The sequence below is a fragment of the Leopardus geoffroyi genome, chromosome D1 (assembly GCF_018350155.1).
Source record: "Leopardus geoffroyi isolate Oge1 chromosome D1, O.geoffroyi_Oge1_pat1.0, whole genome shotgun sequence".
Taxonomy (NCBI): domain Eukaryota; kingdom Metazoa; phylum Chordata; class Mammalia; order Carnivora; family Felidae; genus Leopardus; species Leopardus geoffroyi.
In genome coordinates, this window is record NC_059329.1 from 35855519 (window position 1) to 35869230 (window position 13712).

Consider the following 13712-nt stretch of genomic DNA (forward strand, 5'->3'; position numbering starts at 1 on the left):
ACAATAGTAATAAAAATAGTAGATATTCACCAATATTACATGCCAAGCATGTCATAAACATTACCGTCTCTTTTAAAAGTCATAGCAATCTTATATGTGAAGTAATTATGATAGGAAACATACATGTACAAATCTATATATTACCTTTTTTTTTAAGTTAGAGAGTGTTTTTCTAGGTTAAGACCAACAGTGATCTGTTAATTAAAAAAATAATTATAGGGGCACCTAGGTGGTTCAGTTGGTTAAGCATCCAACTCTTGTTTTTGGCTCAGGTCATGATATCACAGTTCATGGGTTCAAGGTTCCATGCTGATTGTGCAGAGACTGCTTGGGATTCTCTCTCTCCCTCTCTCTCTTCCCTGGATATCTCTCTCTCCCTTCCTCTCTCTCTCTCAAAATAAATAAATATACTTAAAGAAATAAAGAAAAGATATTATACTCTTCAGGAAATTAAAATACATGCACATTGAACGAATTGAGATTATGAATTGTTATCTTTCAACATGATAATAAATTTCCTCTACCCACCCCCTCAATTCTATCTCCCCCTCTCTCATGTGTATGTATGTATGTGTGTATCCATTCATCCATTCATCCTTCCATCCATCAATTATCTACCTACTTATCTGTATCTACCAGAAACTGTATTTATATAAACTCAATCTTCTCAGAAAGTACAGAAGGTAATTTTTAATTCCAGCATAAATGTTCTAATTAATAAATAACAGTATGAGGCTTCTATCCTTATTTCCTGATGCTGAGCAAAATCTAGCACATTAAATTACATGGCCTGTTTACAAACTACAGCCGTTTGGTTGTTCTAACAACTGAGGCTAATGAGGCTCTTTTCTCACCTCTTTATCTTCTACAGATTTTCAGTTCAGATTAAGCTGGGTAAAATAAATTTAACTCCATCTTCCAGTTAGGAACATAAGTATATAAATGACCAGACTACATTAAGTCAACCAGGGAGAACAGCAATGCAAAAGCCCTAAGGAAGGAAAGAGCTTTTGTGCTATAAACCTCATCCCCAGGAAGAAGAGGATATGAGGTTGAGAGATCGCCAGAGCCAGCTGAGGTGGAGGCTTGTATACCATGATAGGTATTTCAGAGTTCCTCTGACTGTGACAGGAAGCCAATGGAAGGTTCTATGCAGAATGGGAGTGACAGGTCTTAATTTATATTTTAAAAGGATGAACAACCATGTTAACTGCTGCCGTTTTAAATAATCCCAACAGAATATACAATTATAATTAAATGAACACATAAATAATTATGTCTGGCCACTCAGTCCTTTAAGGATAAAATCTCTATTTTTGTTTCTTAAATAAGAATAAAACTAACATTAAAACCAAATTTGTTTTCCTCAAAACATCCATAGATTCACAATTAAATTAGCAAAGCACTTTTTACTGTGTGTTTTTTATGCATAACAACATGGATACAAAGAAACAATGATTAAATACACCAGTGCATTTAATTCTAACCATTTTGTTGATATTTATGTTTCACTTTTACGATCAAAGTTAGATATGGTTTCCTTTCAAACACCTGAATCAGCACTTGACTTATGCCATTATGCTTAGGTAGTATTTTCAAATTGAGCAAAGATACCATTAAGTATTAGACAACAAACTATGAGAGGGTTATTTTGAAATTTAATGTCAATAATTATGGTTAGCTTTATGTAATCCTTCACCTATGATTTATAGGCAATTATTCCATAACCCATCTGAGTAGGTGGTTGTGAACATTAAGGGCAAAGAAGGGTACCTGGGTGTTTCAGTTGGTTAAGCCTCTGACTTCAGCTCAGGTCATGATCTCACAGTTCTTGAGTTCAAGCCCCACATCAGGCTCTGCGCTGACAGTGCAGAGCCTGGAGCCTGTTTCAGATTCTATGTCTCATTCTCTCTCTGCCCCTCCCCCTGCTCATGCTCTGTTTCTCGCTCTGTGTCTCTCTTAAAAATAGACACTAAAAAAAATTAAAGAAAAAAAAGTTATATTTCCAGTTCCAGATACTGCTTGTAGTATTGGCATATGATTTGAAGACAAAGAAATTTCTAGGTTTCTCATGATTTACTTGGGATCATTAATATATTGTTGTTAAAAATGTTTATAGGAAAAAACATTACAAAACCATACTAAACCATGAGATTACTATAATGATATTTCTCAAAAACATGCTTATTGAATATAAAAACATGAAACCAACAGCAGGTAATTCTATATTAAGTGCTCTACAAGCAAAGGAAAAAAATGACTAATATATTATTTGTTATAAATGGGAAGAAAATAAAATCACATTAGTACACAAACTAGTGTAAAAAGGAAAGTGTCTGACCAAAGTTTGAGTGTTCCACTTTCTCTACATCCTCACCAACATCTGTTGTTTCCTGTGTTAATTTTAGCCATTCTGATGGGCATGAAATGACATCTCATTGCAGTTTTGGTTTGTATTTTCCTCATGGTGAGTGATGTTGAGCATCTTTTCATGTCTGTTAGCACTCCATAAAACAGTATGGAGTTTCCTCAAAAAGTTAAAAATAGAACTACCCTACAATCCAGCAATTCCATTAGTACCCATTCCATTATTCCATTATTTACCCAAAGGGCACAAAAATACTGATTCAAAGAGACACAAGCACCCTGATATGAATAGCGGCATTATCAATGATAGCCAAATTATGGAAAGAGCCCAAATGTCCACTGACTGGTGATTGGATAAAGAAGATGTAGTATATATACAATAGAACATTACTCAGCCATAATAAGAATGAGATGTTGCCATTTGCAGTGATGTGTATGGAGCTAAAGTGTATCATGCTAAGTGAAATAAGACAGGCGGAGAAAGACAAATACCTTATTATTTCATTCATTTGTGGAATTTAGTAAACCAAACAGATGAACATGGCAGGGGGTAGTGAAAGGCAAACCATGAAACAAACTCTTAACTACAGAGAACACCTGAGGGTTGCTGGAGCAGAGGTGGACAAGGGTTTGAGTAAATGGGTGATGGGTATTAAGAAGGGAATTTGTGATGAACACTGGGTGTTGTATGTAAGTGATGAATCACTAAATTCTATACCTGAAATTAACTAAATTTTAAATAAAAACTTAAAACAAAACAAAACAAAAAACAAAAACAAAAAAAAACAAAGGCAAAAAAGCAAAGTGCCTGCATATATTTTTTTTTAATTTGAAGTGTTACAATTGAAACTACCTTACATAGTCATAACTATTGTTTTGTTAGTTTTATATAGTGTAAGAGTTGGAGGACTTTTACTCTAAAGCATGAGTTAGTAAATTTGTAGGTTTGGGAGCCAGATGGTCAGAGACCACTACTCCATCTATGGCTGTACTGTGAAAGCAGCCATGAGCAACATGTAAGTGAACCACATAGCTTATTCCAATAAAATGTTGTTTACAAAATGAGACAGAAGGCCAGCCATAGTTTGCCTACTCCTGATCTATTAGAATGTCAAAATGGATAAGTAATTTACAAAATTTGATTACAACGCTTTTAAGAATCTGAAAAACAACAACACAGTCCAAGCTATTAGGACAAATAAGACTCTATAAATGTATCTGTATATAAATATAATGGTCAATTTGGCAATCACCGCAGATTAAGATGTCAATGTCTGGGCACCTGGGTGGTTCAGTTGGTTAAGTATCTGACTTTGGCTCAGGTCATGACCTCACAGTTCATGGATTCAAGCCCTGCTTTGAGCTCTGTGCTGACAGCTCAGAACCTGAAGCCTGCTTTGGATTCCTGTCTCCCTTGCTCTTTCTGCCCCTCCCCAGCTCATGCTCTGTCTATGTCCCTCAAAAATAAATAAACATTAAAAAAATTAGATAAGAAAATTTAAAAAAATAAACATGTATTTGCTTAAAAAATGATGTAATGTCAATATTGTTTTGCCAAACAATATTGACAATAAAAGTCAGGGAAGTCTTTTATTTATTTTATTTATTATTTGTTTATTCATTTGTTTCTTTTCTTGCACCTGACTAGTCATCAAAGTTGTCAAAATTATTCTATGGGTAAAAATTTTGAGGATTTCTATCCTGAATTAAAATTGTATAAATAGTTACTTGGGAAAACACACACACACACACACACACACACACACTTATACACATATACTTCAACTAAATTGAATATATCTATTTTACCATCTATTTTTCAATTCTTCAAAACTTGCTGCCATATATGTAACTATATTTAGCAATGAATTAAGATGGCTTCTTAACAAAAAAATTAGAATTTATATTACAAACCCAGATTTTGGTTTAGGTTTTCTAAATTAATTACTTTTCTGTCTTCCTAAAGTTTTTGAAGGAAAATAGTCCATGTAATATTATAAGTATCATAAATATCAGCACCAGATGATTGTTGTAAATTCTGGTCTGTGTCTCCACTTCCCTCCAGTACATGTGGTAAGGAAGCTAGGTAAGACACTTCTAGGTGGAGTCTGAGCTCATAAGCCTTTAGATCTAAATGGACAATGCCCAGAAAGGAAAACTTCCAAACATTGTTTATTTTTCAAATATTGTTTCCAGGAGTTTTATTTTCATAGGTAATATAAAATGAGGTAGAGGATACACAAATTACAAAAACATGACCTCTGTGTTTAAGGAGTTTTTAATTTTATAGAAAAATCAGGGCAATGAATAGAATTGCTGGGTTTCAGATTCAGATTCAACAGAAAGAGAGCTAAACATTTTCACATGGATTGTTCCAATTAGCCAGGATTCTTAATATCAAATGCCTGACAATGTCAGGTGATACCACATGAGAATGATGCTGGCTGAATAGCTATAGTAATAGAAGGTACAGCCTATGCTTCTCTAAAGGGAGTTACTCAGCTCCAGCCTTGTGTTTCCATGTATTCCTATAACTCAACTGAAGCCAGATAATCATGATTTTCTATCCAAAAATGAATATGGTGCAGGCCAAGCAAAATATATCTGAGAGCTGGAGTAAATTTTAGGTAATAGATTCATCAATGGTGTTGACATATCAATTTTGTATAATCAATTTCTCACATTTAACATAACTATGCATCATAGATATTGGGAGATATTCTTAAATTTATTCAACTATATGATAGAGAAACAGTTCTCATGATAACAAATACAGGGTGAAACCTGACTAATGAGGCCCTTCAGGGGACACTAAAGATACTACATTAAATGTACCCACAATTGATGCATACAGAATTGTGGACAAAGGAATTGCCAGGGAAGCAATCCTAATTTTCTCATATGCTTTATTAAGTGCACATAATGTGTATGTCGACTTATTTATACTTGAAGTTAGAAGCCAGTATTATATATTCATATGCTGTCTGCCTAAGCTTGATTCCAGTCTAATGGGTCTCCCAAATATGAGGCCCCTCTTTGTTTTCTGGTATGACTTTCCATAGCGTAGTTGGGATCGTCCTATGACCAATCAGAGCATTTTCTGTTAATTTTGAACTTGGATATTAAACAGCCTATAGGTTAATTCTATCTGAGTAGATGTTGTGACATGTGAAGTTACAAACTTCTCCAGGACAATGTTTCTTACTATACGAGAGGAGCCAGTCTGCAAAGAGAAAAAACTTTAAATGATCCAGAGGGAGAAGTATAGGCAAAATATATAGAAAGTGCTGGCATTATTCAGCTTCCTGAGACCCAGTTAAATCTCTTTTTCTTAAACTTTGATTGACGTACTCTGGTTTCAATTGTCAATATACTCCTTTCACTTCTATGTTTGTCTAAAATATTCAGAACTGGATTTTTCTCACTTATTATCAACAGAGTCTTGTCAAACACTATGTACACACTTTTTTTTTCCTGCCATATAAAGACATATATTTATTTCAATGTATCAAAAAAAATGTGACTTTAATGGAAAGGTTTGAAGACATGAAAATTCAAACTAACTTGATTATTTTCTGCTAAGTCTTTAATCGGGCTCCAGTGACAATAAAATGCTAAACTTGGTAGACATAGGGTGGTTACATGAAGAAATGTGGGGAGAAAGACCGAGAGGAAAGGGAAAACATTACTATGGAACTCTTATAGATCCAGGTCCTGTACTGGATCTATATATACTGGATCTATATATACTGGATATACTATATATACTGGATCTATATATACTGAGTGTCTTCAGTAGAGTGTGGGTCTTTGCTGCTTAGAATCTTCTGAAAAGAGGGTGGTCTTTATTCTCCTCAGGAACATTAAGGAAAGCACCATCTATGTCTTCCTCTACCATTTCCCTTAGAGGCAAAAGAGAACCAACCACAATGGTTTGAAAAGAGTTTGTTTTGTCAATTTCCAACAAACACTGAGATCTACAGGAGCCTAAGTGAGTTGATTGCATATGACAATATATACATTTTATTATTGGGAACAGCACTCATTATTTTGTGGTTCTATCTGTCAACATAGAAAATAGAAAGAGTTAGGCTAGTTCAAAGATTACAAAAGGAGATAGATTCTACAAATATTAAAAGGATAAGTAAATATTACAAAAAACATTATACCAGTAAATGAACAAATTAAATGAAATGGGAAAATTTCATGCCAATAATGGTCAAAAAGAAATCCATTACCAGGACAACACTATTTTTATTAAAGCAGAAATTAGCAAATGAAACTTTACATATGGTCTAGGCACTTTCCAATTGGCTACTTTTGCATTGGGTCCCAGGGTGAATGAGTCTGAATGCAAACCCGTTAAGAGAGGAATCTCCATCCCCTACAGCCCTGTGTCCTGGACATAAGCCTTGTTAGTGTTTGAACTATGCATTTTAAAGCTCATCTTTTTGGTGCAAAGCCTAAGAGATGGGGTGCCTGATGTGGGGCCCAAACCCACTTTCTTCAGAGAGAAGCTTCATATTTGTGATATCCCTCCCAACGGTGTGCCACTGCACCAGGGATTGGGTTTTTAGCGAGACCTTGTTTCTGTCTCTCCTACCCTTTTCATTCTTTTAGTCCTTTGTTGTGGAGATGCTGTTCGGCTTGTTTTCACATCTTTTTCATGGGTAATTTTTCCATCTGCGGTTGTAGATTTGTTGCGTCAGTGGGAGGAGATGACTTCAAGATCTTTTTTTTTAAATGTTTATTTATTTTTGAGAGAGAGAGAGAAAGAGTACAAGTGAGGGAGGGGCAGAGAGTAAGGGAGACACAGAATCTGAAGCAGGCTCCAGGCTCTGAGCTGTCAGCACAGAGCCTAATGTGTGGCTCAAAGTCATGAATTTCGAGATCATGACCTGAGCCAAAGTTGGACTCTTAACTGACTGAGCCACTCAGGTGTCCCTCAAGATCTTTCTATATCTTGCTTCCTTGGCTTCTGACAGTAATCACCGAGTATTTATCCACTGCCTACAATCTGCCAAGAACAGTTCTAGGTGTTCAAAGATTATTTGTTGCAACTCTATGTTAATGGATTTTGTGAATCTGAAATGACAGTCTTGTTTATATTCTATGCGTATTCTTGTAGCCCCAATAATTTGTGGCAGATTTTATTTTATGTGAAATTATACTGTAGCTCTTCTATACTTCACCATGCAGCATGTGTTCTAGGCACTAAATATATATGTACTATATGGAATTGAGGACTCTTGAAGTGAAGAGTCACAGCTTTTTCAAGGTCCCAAATTAGTGCAAAACCCCTCGCATTGAGGTGAGACCTGCAGGTTTGCACACAGCTGCAGGGTACGTTTGAGGTATTCACTGGAGAGAAACTCACAGAGGAGAAAACTAATACTGGCCAAATGCCTGCTGTTTTATACTGAACTTTTAAGGAAAAGTTGCATGACACCCTCTCTTTATCACTGTTTCCTTTTGAAATTAAAAAAAAATAATAATTAACTATCCTAGTTTCAGTAAAAGGTCATAGAAAGGTCATGGGATAAAAAGCTGGGATAAGATCACAGAGGATTTTTCTTTAAAGAGCTCTAAGCCTATTACATAGATGATCTAATGAATCCCTGCAATGGCTATATGAAATAGATATGGGGTAAGTATTGTTATTCTTTTAGTGCTTTGCAGGGGAAATATAAAAATCATCAAATAGCATTTTCAAGCCCCTCACTCAAAGAGCTTCAGTGTTGTATTTGTCTTCTTAGCTTTGGAATGCTCCCCCAGATGTCAGAAAAGATGAACCATAATCTCTCAGGGGCATGTTTGATGTGATTCACGTAGGGCAAAATGGATTGCAGAAATTTATAACCTCTTTGGAGGAGAAAATAGAAGCTATATTCAACAAGAGATGGAGGAAAGTGAATGCTATTGAGCAATAATCACTAGCAAGCTGAGAGAACTGCAAAGGCTTTAACTCAGACTTCTGAACAGAATAATTTTTGATCATACACAAGGTAAAAATAATTCTTAAGAGCTATAGAGAAACTTGAGAGAAGCATCTAAGATCTTGAAATATAAAGATATAGAAACTCCCCCAAGGGGGGAAAAAACTGTGCCCTTAAACCACATTAGTGGAGCAGATAGTTCCTGGATTTTTAAATTTTAACAAAGGAATATCTGCCATGTTAGGAAAAGGATATCAATTTTTAGGTGAATATAAGACAGAAAGAGAAATCAGAGCCCAATGATTGCCACTTCTAGTGGACTACGTAACTGAAATGGAGTTTCTGGTCTGGTTTCAAAATGAAATCTACCTAAGAAGGGGTGTTACATTGTCTTCTTTTTAATATCCACTTTTATATCTTAAAGACACCACATGCACAAGTGCACACATATACAGATTCATATTACTGTATTCAATATATTGAGCAACTTCTATGTGCTAGTCGTGTATTTGCCATTGTTATGTGTATTTTGTTATTCTAGTCCCATACTAACACAGAAGTTCATTTTAACCATTTTCAAGTTTTATAAAACCACTTAATGAGGCTGAATTACCTATAATTTGGATATTACTGACGTAAACAACATGTTGTCATTTATTCAACACTGTATTTCTAGATAATTTAGATTTATAAACATCCCTATGTAGTATCCACACTTCCATCTTTTTTTTCCAGTTGAATAGCTTTTTCTTCTTATTATTTGTCATAGTCATTTCTCCTCTTTCCTTAAATGCAATTGTGAAGAATCTATGCTATTTTCATTCTGGTGACTATTTATATCTAAAGGGGTGTCATTTATTTTCCTGGATCTGCCAATACTAATTGTAGGGGAACACAAGAAAAGTGGGACTTTAGTTTACTGGTCAATATGAAATTCATGTTCTCTCTTTCCTGTGAAGCCTCTATGATGGGAGTAAGGTTCATTTCAGGGCTAATGGAAAATTTTGCCTCCCATATTGGAGGTACTTAGCCCTACATTTATGCCTAAAAATAAGTGTAGGTCAATTGTTTCTTCTACTGATCAAGAACATTTGCTATAGAGATAATTTTTAATCATTTTTTCTCCTCCAGCTATCCACACAGGACTTTATGAGTGAATACTTGAATAGTTACATGAGTGAATATATTAGTCCCATTTCCTGCCAATGGAAAGAAATGACCCTGGATAATTTGCAATTGTACTAAATAATCAACCTGCTGGTTCTAAGTAGATATTTTGGTTTGGGTTTTTAATCCTCTGGATGTTTATCCTAAAACTGTATATCTCTGCCTGTGGCCAGAATTCTACCCCAACATGTGTCCACTTTCAAATTCAATCTCAGACAGATTTGTTCTTTTATTTGTTCATTCAGTAGATATTTATGGAACATGCACCACTTTAAAGACCCTATATGCAGCACTGGATGTTCCATAGCAAGGCAAAATGTTCATCTTTTACTGCAAATCGACTTCTTTTTATTGTCTGGGGCTATGGCTTATAAAATCTTTCTCGTTCAATGTAGGATAGAGTTTTTGATACTTTTTCAATGTCCTGATTTCTAAAGGTTGCTTTTAGTGTAGAGATAGAATGAAGGTGTCTATTCTGCACCATGATTCATGTATTATCTCCATCATAGATCATAAACAAACCAGAATTTTAATTTGAAAGGGAAATAATATTTAAGTAGTTGAGTAATTTGAAGATGCTTTGGAAATTCATTTTAATTAGTGGATTACCTGACTTCAGTGAGGTTAGCACATACAGTCACTCACCCTTGCATTCGCAGTGACACATATGTCCCCTAACCCATGATAAGTCTTACATTACTACTTATGAAATAAATGTTTTAAAATGAATAGTTTAGGAGCGCCTGGGTGGCTCAGTCAGTTAAGCAGCCGACTTCCCGTCAGGTCATGATCTCACGGTCCGTGAGTTCGAGCCCCGTGTTGGGCTCTGTGCTGACAGCTCAGAGCCTGGAGCCTGTTTCAGATTCTGTGTCTTCCTCTCTCTGACCCTCCCCCGTTCATGCTCTGTCTCTCTCTGTCTCAAAAATAAATAAACGTTGGGGGCGCCTGGGTGGCACAGTCGGTTAAGCGTCCGACTTCAGCCAGGTCACGATCTCGCGGTCCGTGAGTTCGAGCCCCGCGTCGGGCTCTGGGCTGATGGCTCAGAGCCTGGAGCCTGTTTCCGATTCTGTGTCTCCCTCTCTCTCTGCCCCTCCCCCGTTCATGCTCTGTCTCTCTCTGTCCCAAAAATAAAATAAACGTTGAAAAAAAAAATTTAAAAAAAAAAATAAATAAATAAATAAACGTTAAAAATAAATAAATAAATAAATAAATAAATAAATAAATAAATAAAATGAATAGTTTAAAAGCTAAGTTTGAAGTTGTAATAGTGAGAATATTCATCTTCATTGTTATATAAATTCAATATTATCTTATATATTGCTTGTATAGACATAAATTATGTCAACATGTATTTTAGTATGAATCACATAACCTCTAGATTATCTCAAATAGATATTTCAAAGATTCAATTTGTAGTACTTATCAAATAAGTTAAATATACCAGGAGTAGGGATAATTCTTATCTGATGCTCATGCAAGCAAAGTGCTAGATTTTCAATCTAACCTGAAATTAAAATGCTTATGTTTAAAAAAAATGCATTCTGAATACATAGAAAATCAAGTAGAAAGAAACTTCTAAAGAAGGAAGGAAAAGAAAAGAAAAGAAAAGAAAAAGAGAAGGGCACCTGGGTAACTCAGTCTGTTACACAACTGACTCTTGATTGTGGCTCAGGTTATAATCTCAGAGTTCGTGAGATTGAGCCCTGTGTTGGGCTCTGAGCTGTGCTGACAGCAGTGCTAAGCATACTTGGGATCCTCTCTCTCTCCATCTCTCCCAGCCCTTCCCCTGCTCATGTGAACACGTGCACTCTTTCACTTCTCTCAAAATAAATAGACTTCAAAAAAGGCAGGAATTGGGGTGCCTGGGTGACGCACTCGGTTAAAGCGTCTGACTTCAGCCAGGTCACGATCTCGCGGTCCGTGAGTTCGAGCCCCGCGTCAGGCTCTGGGCTGATGGCTCAGAGCCTGGAGCCTGTTTCCGATTTCTGTGTCTCCCTCTCTCTCTGCCCCTCCCCCATTCATGCTCTGTCTCTCTCTGTCCCAAAAATAAAATAAACGTTGAAAAAAAAAATTAAAAAAAAAAGGCAGGAAGGAAAGAAAATTTTCTTTCTTAATATTTTATACATAATAAGTTACTCTATCTTCAATAAACTTCTACAAAGTAGATACTATTACTACTGCCTTTGAAAAGATGATAAAAAAAGCAAAACAGATGAAAAGATGAGAAAAAAAAATAGTGATATCATGTAATTCCCCATAGTATATAGTCAGAAAGTGATAGAACAATAATTTGAAGCCAGGCAAGCACATATCAAAGCTAAAACTCTTAACCACTACATGCTGTCTCTACGAGGGATAAGAAAGTATAAGATACAGTGACATTATCAACATCCTTCAATTAGTAAGCATATTTTAAGTCATGTTTCAGCATTTTCCTCCTTATTGAAGTGATTTCCTCAGTGCAAGATACTTGGCTTTTGAGTCAGATAAACATGATTTCTCTCCTCAAGCTGCCACTTAACAAAACTTTTAAAGCTGATTTAGCTTACTTGAACTGATCTAAACTTATTTCACCTGTGGCTCTTAAGTGCCAAGATAAGATGTTTCCAAATTTCTAACAATAATAATAAAAGCATATGTTCCCTTGAAACATATACATAAATTTTTATAGCAGCTTTATTTGTAGTAGCCCCAAAGTAGAAACAACTCAAATATTCAACAAATAAACAAATTTACCTTCTGACTAATAAATCTATCAATTAGAGAAAAGTGTATTAAAATTGTCCACTACATTGTCTATATGCTTTATAAGCTAAATTCTTATTTCAGTAGAGACTTAAAATTACTACATATTTCTTATAATTAAACTTTTATCAGTATGTGAATAAAGTGGGTTTTTTTGTAAATAGAATATAATTAGATTTTTAAACTTTTGGACATAGCCTCTGTCTCTTAACTGCAGTGTTTAACCACTTATTCTGATAGCTGATCTACTAGAAGTTTCTTTTCACAATATTTCATTCATATTTTTTAAATGTCTGATTTTTTCTATGTTTACGTTCATCTATCATCTGCTTTTGAGAGTGATGATGTTGTCATATTATTTTTTTCTCCCTCATTTTAGTTGCTCATCTCTAATAACTTAAAGATGTAAACTAAAAGGCACTTAGTCTGTCATTTTTTAAATTCTTTTTAAGGTTTATTCATTTTTAACACAGAGAGAGACAGAGTGTGAGCCAGGGAGGACAGAGAGAGACACACACACACATAGAATCTGATGCAGGCTCCAGGCTCTGAGCTGTCAACACAGAGCCCAACATGGGGCTCAAACTCACAAATTGTGAGATCAGGACCTGAGCCAAAGTTGGACGCCCAACTGACTGAGCCACCAGACACCCCTAATTGTCATTTTTAAAGTCATCATCTTGAGGCACCCAGGTGTTGGTTGAGCATCAGACTCTTGGTTCTGGCTCAGATCATGATCTCACAGTTTGTAAGTTCGAGCCCCTGCCTCTGATGGTAGTGCAGAGCATGCTTGGGATCCTCCCTCTCCCTCTCTCTCTCTTTCTCTCTCTCTCAAAATAAATAAATCAACTCAAAAAAAAAAAAGTGATTTTCTCTACCCCTTACCAACTGTCTGTAGTGCCATTTAGATTTTTCTCATTTTCTTGCTATTTGCATTGTCTCTACCTTTTAAAAAAGCATCTGTGAGATTCACTGGGCTCCATACCTGAAGATATATATTTGTTGCATTAATCAAATTGTGTTGACTCTAAAACTACATTTTGTTCATTACTGTGCTTTGCAAAGTCTTGAAAGGAGATAATGTGTCTTCCAACTTTGTTCTTATTAAAAGTTATTTAGACTGTTTCAGATACATTGTATTTCCATACAAATTTTAGAATGAGCTTATAAATTTCAACAGAATCCTGCTGGAAGTTTTATTGAAACTGAATTAAAACTGTAGGTCAATTTGGGAAGAATTGGACATGTTGAACATATCAAGTCTTCTGATTCTTAAGCACAGTATATCCCTCCATTGATGTATTCTTTAATTTCTCTCAGTAGTGTTTTCCAGCTTTTAGTGTACAGTTCTTTCATCTATTTTGTCAGATTTACCTTTAAATATTTCATATTTGTTGATACTATAGTAACTAGTATTCTTTTTAAGTTTTTTTTTCTTTCCAACTGTTGGAATCATTGCTAGGATACAGAAACACAATTGCTTTTTATAGTTGATCT